A 5,825-nucleotide genomic window follows, 5' to 3' on the forward strand; every position below is an offset into this window, starting at 1 on the left:
GACAGACGTCAGTTAGAGACTAAATGCACTCAGGGATGTCTTATGGACAGAGGTCAGTTAGAGGCTAATTGCACTCAGGGATGTCTTATGGACAGAGGTCAGTTAGAGACTAATTGCACTCAGGAATGTCCTATGGACAGGGGTCAGTTAGAGACTAATTGTACCCAGGGATGTCCTCTGGACAGGAGTCAGTTAGAGACTAATTGCACTCAGGGATGTCTTATGGACAGAGGTCAGTTAGAGACTAATTGCACTCAGGAATGTCCTATGGACAGGGGTCAGTTAGAGACTAATTGTACCCAGGGATGTCCTCTGGACAGGAGTCAGTTAGAGACTAATTGCACTCAGGGATGTCCTATGGACAGGGGTCAGTTAGAGATTAATTGCACTCAGGGATGTCCTATGGACAGAGGTCAGTTAGAGACTAATTGTACCCAGCGATGTCCTGAGTATGATGAGGTCAGTCACTAATTCTCCATAGAACCGTCCTGCGTATGGAGATCAGCTGGAGATTAATTGCCCAGAGCATCTCCTTATGCATGGAGGTCAGCAAGAGAATAATTGCCCCAGGGAAATTCCAGCTGGGAGAGGTCAATAGGAGGCGAGCTGCTGTCGGCAGAGGTCAGCTAGAGCGTAATTGCATTTAGAAATATTGGGGTCACTGAGAGACTAATTGCTGATGACCTCTGGGCCTCACACTCAGTACCCACTCTGCTCTCACTCAGGTCCCCGAGAGGCTGCTCCTACTGGAGGCCGAGTTTAGTCTCTTCATCCGGATGGTGCAGGAACTGGAAGCCTCGGGCGAGGCTCGTCTGAAAGACCTGACTGAGAGAGTCCTGCACGTACTCTACCAGATGTGGCGGAACCTCGAAAAATGTGTAAGTGCTGGGGGCGTGGGGGAGTGGATGGGGGGGGGGAGTGGGGTTGCGGGGGGTTTGGGTTCTCAGGTGCTGGGTTGTATGTTCGGAGCTTAAGGCTCCGAAAGCTTGTGGGTTTTGCTACCAAATAAACCTGATGGACTTTAACTTGGTGTTGTTAAACTTCTTATTGTATGTTGGACACCAGGGGGCAGCAGATCACCTCATTCACAAAAATGTGTGTGTGTGAGAGAGATTTCAGAATGAGACACTGAGGGATGGTGCACCCAGATTAACATCACTCTCTCTCCATTCATCACTTTCTCCATCACTTGTTCCCTGCCATTCTCTCACTCCTCTCTCTCTCTCTGTCCATCTGCCTCTCTCCCCTCACTCTCTTTCTCTGTAGCTCTCTCTCTGTCCCTCCCCCTCTCTGTCTCCCCCCTCCCTTTCTCCCATTCTGTTTCTCTCTCTCTGTCTCTCTCTTTGTCTCTCTGTCTCTGTCTCTCAGTCTCTGTCTCTCTCTCTGTCTCTCTCTCAGTCTCTGTCTCTCTCTCTCTCTGTCTCTCTCTGTCTCTGTCTCTCTCTCTGTCTCTCTCTCTCAGTCTCTCTCTCTCTCTCTGTCTCTCTCTCTCTCCCTCTGTCTCTCTCTCTCTCAGTCTCTGTCTCTCGCTCTGTCTCTCTCTCTCTGTCTCCCTGTCTCTCTCTGTCTCTCTCTCTCCCTCTGTCTCTCTCTCTCAGTCTCTGTCTCTCTCTGTCTGTCTCTGTGTTATGAATTCTCTGACAGATGTGATTATATTTTACAGATTCCAAAATCACTGAAGGACGAAACACAATATTCCAAACAGCTGCAGGAATTGCTACAGAATCTCAGACGTGCTGGCAAATCGGTGAGTCCGAAATATTATCAGACCCGAAACTGTAATGGGAGGGAGAACCACGAGAATCCATCGAGGAGATTGTAGAGGGAGCTTTACTCTGTGTCTAACCCCGTGCTGTACCTGTCCTGGGAGTGTTTGATGGGGACAGTGTAGAGGGAGCTTTACTCTGTGTCTAACCCCGTGCTGTACCTGTCCTGGGAGAGTTTGATGGGGACAGTGTAGAGGGAGCTTTACTCTGTATCTAACCCCGTGCTGTACCTGTCCTGGGAGTGTTTGATGGGGGACAGTGTAGAGGGAGCTTTTCTCTGTATCTAACCCCGTGCTGTCCCTGTCCTGGGAGTGTTTGATGGGGGACAGTGTAGAGGGAGCTTTACTCTGTATCTAACCCCGTGCTGTACCTGTCCTGGGAGTGTTTGATGGGGACAGTGTAGAGGGAGCTTTACTCTGTATCTAACCCCGTGCTGTACCTGTCCTGGGAGTGTTTGATGGGGACAGTGTAGAGGGAGCTTTACTCTGTATCTAACCCCGTGTTGTACCTGTCCTGGGAGTGTTTGATGGGGACAGTGTAGAGGGAACTTTACTCTGTATCTAACCCCGTGCTGTACCTGTCCTGGAGTGTTTGATGGGGACAGTTTAGAGGTAGCTTTACTTACTCTTTGTCTGGAAATATAGAAAATAGGAGTGTGTGAGCAGGGGTAGGGGGCTGTGACATTCAGCCCTTTGAGCCTGTTCCACCATTCATTATGATCATGGTTGATCATCTAACTCAGTCGCCTGATCCCACCTTCCCCCCATACCCTTCCATCAACGCTGCACTAACTGCTATAACAGCTTTTGAGAACTATCTCTGTCACCTTCTCCAGCCCCTACAACCCTCCCTATCTCTGTAACCTTCTCCAGCCCCTACAACCCTCCCTATCTCTGTAACCTCCTCCAGCCCCTACAACCCTCCCTATCTCTGTAACCTCCTCCAGCCCCTACAACCCTCCCTATCTCTGTAACCTTCTCCAGCCCCTACAACCCTCCCTATCTATGTAACCTTCTCCAGCCCCTACAACCCTCCCTATCTCTGTAACCTCCTCCAGCCCCTACAACTGTCCCTATCTCTGTAACCTTCTCCAGCCCCTACCACCCTCCCTATCTCTGTCACCTCCTCCAGCCCCTACAACCCTCCCTATCTCTGTCACCTCCTCCAGCCCCTACAACCCTCCCTATCTCTGTCACCTCCTCCAGCCCCTACAACCCTCCCTATCTCTGTAACCTTCTCCAGCCCCTACAACCCTCCCTATCTCTGTCACCTCCTCCAGCCCCTACAACCCTCCCTATCTCTGTAACCTTCTCCAGCCCCTACAACCCTCCCTATCTCTGTAACCCCCTCCAGCCCCTACAACCCTCTCTATCTCTGTAACCTCCTCCAGCCCCTACAACCCTCCCTATCTCTGTAACCCCCTCCAGCCCCTACAACCCTCCCTATCTCTGTCACCTCCTACAACCCTCCGAGATCTCTGCGCTCCTCCAATTCCGGTCTCTCGAGCATCCCCCGATTCCCATCGCTCCCCCATTGGCGGCCGTGCCTTCAGCTGCCTGGGGGACCCTAAGCTCCGGAATTCCCTCACTGAATCTCTCCAGTTCTCTCCATCTCTGTGTCTGTCTCCCTCTCTCTGTCTCTCCCCCTCTGTGTCTTGCTCTATCTCTCTCTCTCTCTCTCTGTTTGTCTTGCCCTCTCTCTCTGTCTCTCTCTCTCTCTGAGTTGCTGTCTCTCTCTCTCTCAGTCACTCTCTCTCCCTGTCTCTCGCTCTCTGTCTCCATCTCAGTCTCTCTGTCTCTCTCTGTCTCCATCTCAGTCTCTCTGACTCTCTCTCCATCTTGCTCTTTCTCTGTCTCTCTCTCTCCATCTTGCTCTCTCTGTCTCAGTCTCTCTCTGTCTCAGTCTCTCACTGTCTCACTCTGTCTCTCTCCCTGTCTCACTCTGTCTCTCTCTCTGTCTCTCTCTTTCTGTCTGTCTCTCACTCTCTGTCTCTCCACTCTGTCTCACTCCCTGTCTCTCTCTCTGTCTCTCTCTCTCTTTCTCTGTCTCAGTCTCTCACTCTGTCTCTCTCTCTTTCTCAGTCTCTGTATCTCTCTCTCTGTCTCTCACTCTCTGTCTCTCACTCTGTATCTCTCTCTCTGTCTCTCTCTGTCTCTCTCTCTCTTTCTGTCTCAGTCTCTCACTCTGTCTCTGTCTCTCACTCTCTGTCTCTCTCTCTCTGTCTCTCTCTCTCTGTCTCTCTCTCTTTCTGTCTCAGTCTCTCACTCTGTCTCTGTCTCTCACTCTGTCTCTCTTTCTGTCTCAGTCTCTCACTCTGTCTCTCAGTGTGTGTGTCTCTCTCTCTCTGTCTCTCTCACTCTGTATCTCTCTCTCTGTCTCTCTCTCTCTCTCTTTCTGTCTCAGTCTCTCACTCTGTCTCTGTCTCTGTGTGTGTGTGTCTCTCTCTCTCTGTCTCACTCTGTATCTCTCGCTCTCTCTGTCTCTTCCTCTCCTACTTTAAGACACTCCTTAAAAATCACCCTCTGTGACTGAGCTTTTGGTCCCCTGTCCCCGATATCTCCCAGTGTCGCTGAGATGTGTTTGGGTGGCACAGCAGTGAGATAGAGGTGTTATGTAATGCACGATGTGAGGGAGAGAGTTGATGGCGGATCTGCTGTCTTGTCAGGTTCCTCGGAGGGGAATCGTCACGGCGAACATGATGCTGCTTCTGAACGAACATTTGAGCTGCGTGGCCCGTGGGGAAGATTGTTGATCGCTTTTCATCAGCGCTGTGCCAACGAGCGGCGCAGCCCCAACTTCAACCCCAACTTCAACCCCAACTAACTTATTCTCAACATTCAGATTTTAACTATTTAATATTATCGATTTAATTTATGGATTGTGTTAAAATGAGAGTTTATTTTCGTATCACGGTGACCTGTGTTTGGAAATGTCTTTTGACCTGGTCACTGTATTTATATTAAAAGATTTCTTAGAAAAATAATCATTTTGTGTTTGAGTGGTGAATTTCCTCAGCAGAGGTGTTGCGTCCACTGCCTCGCCGTTACTGGAGATATATAAAGCACACAGCAAGATCCCACATTCAGCCCATTTAACTCTCCCACAGTGCGGCGCTCCCTCAGCACTGACTCTCCCACAGTGCGGCGCTCCCTCAGCACTGACCCTCCCGCAGTGCGGCGCTCCCTCAGCACTGCCCCTACGACAGTGCAGCGCTCCCTCAGCACTGACCCTCCCACAGTGCGGCGCTCCTTCAGCACTGACCCTCCCACAGTGCGGCGCTCCCTCAGCACTGACCCTCCCACAGTGAGGCGCTGCCTCAGCACTGACCCTCCCACAGTGCGGCGCTCCCTCAGCACTGACCCTCCCACAGTGCGGCGCTCCCTCAGCACTGACCCTACGACAGTGCGGCGCTCCTTCAGCACTGACCCTCCCACAGTGCGGCGCTCCCTCAGCACTGACTCTCCCACAGTGCAGCACTCCCTCAGCACTGACCCTCCCACAGTGCGGCGCTCCCTCAGCACTGACCCTCCCGCAGTGCGGCGCTCCCTCAGCACTGACCCTCCCACAGTGCGGCGCTCCCTCAGCACTGACCCTCCCGCAGTGCGGCGCTCCCTCAGCACTGACCCTACGACAGTGCAGCGCTCCCTCAGCACTGACCCTCCCACAGTGCGGCGCTCCTTCAGCACTGACCCTCCCACAGTGCGGCGCTCCCTCAGCACTGCCCCTCCCACAGTGCGGCGCTCCCTCAGCACTGACCCTCCCACAGTGCGGCGCTCCCTCAGCACTGCCCCTCCCAGAGTGCGGCGCTCCCTCAGCACTGACCCTCCCACAGTGCGGCGCTCCCTCAGCACTGATCCTCCCACAGTGCGGCGCTCCCTCAGCACTGACCCTCCCACAGTGAGGCGCTGCCTCAGCACTGACCCTCCCACAGTGCGGCGCTCCCTCAGCACTGACCCTCCCACAGTGCGGCGCTCCCTCAGCACTGACCCTACGACAGTGCAGCGCTCCCTCAGCACTGACCCTCCCACAGTGCGGCGCTCCTTCAGCACTGACCCTCCC

This window comes from Mustelus asterias, unplaced genomic scaffold (assembly GCF_964213995.1).
Source record: "Mustelus asterias unplaced genomic scaffold, sMusAst1.hap1.1 HAP1_SCAFFOLD_1063, whole genome shotgun sequence".
Taxonomy (NCBI): Eukaryota; Metazoa; Chordata; class Chondrichthyes; order Carcharhiniformes; family Triakidae; genus Mustelus; species Mustelus asterias.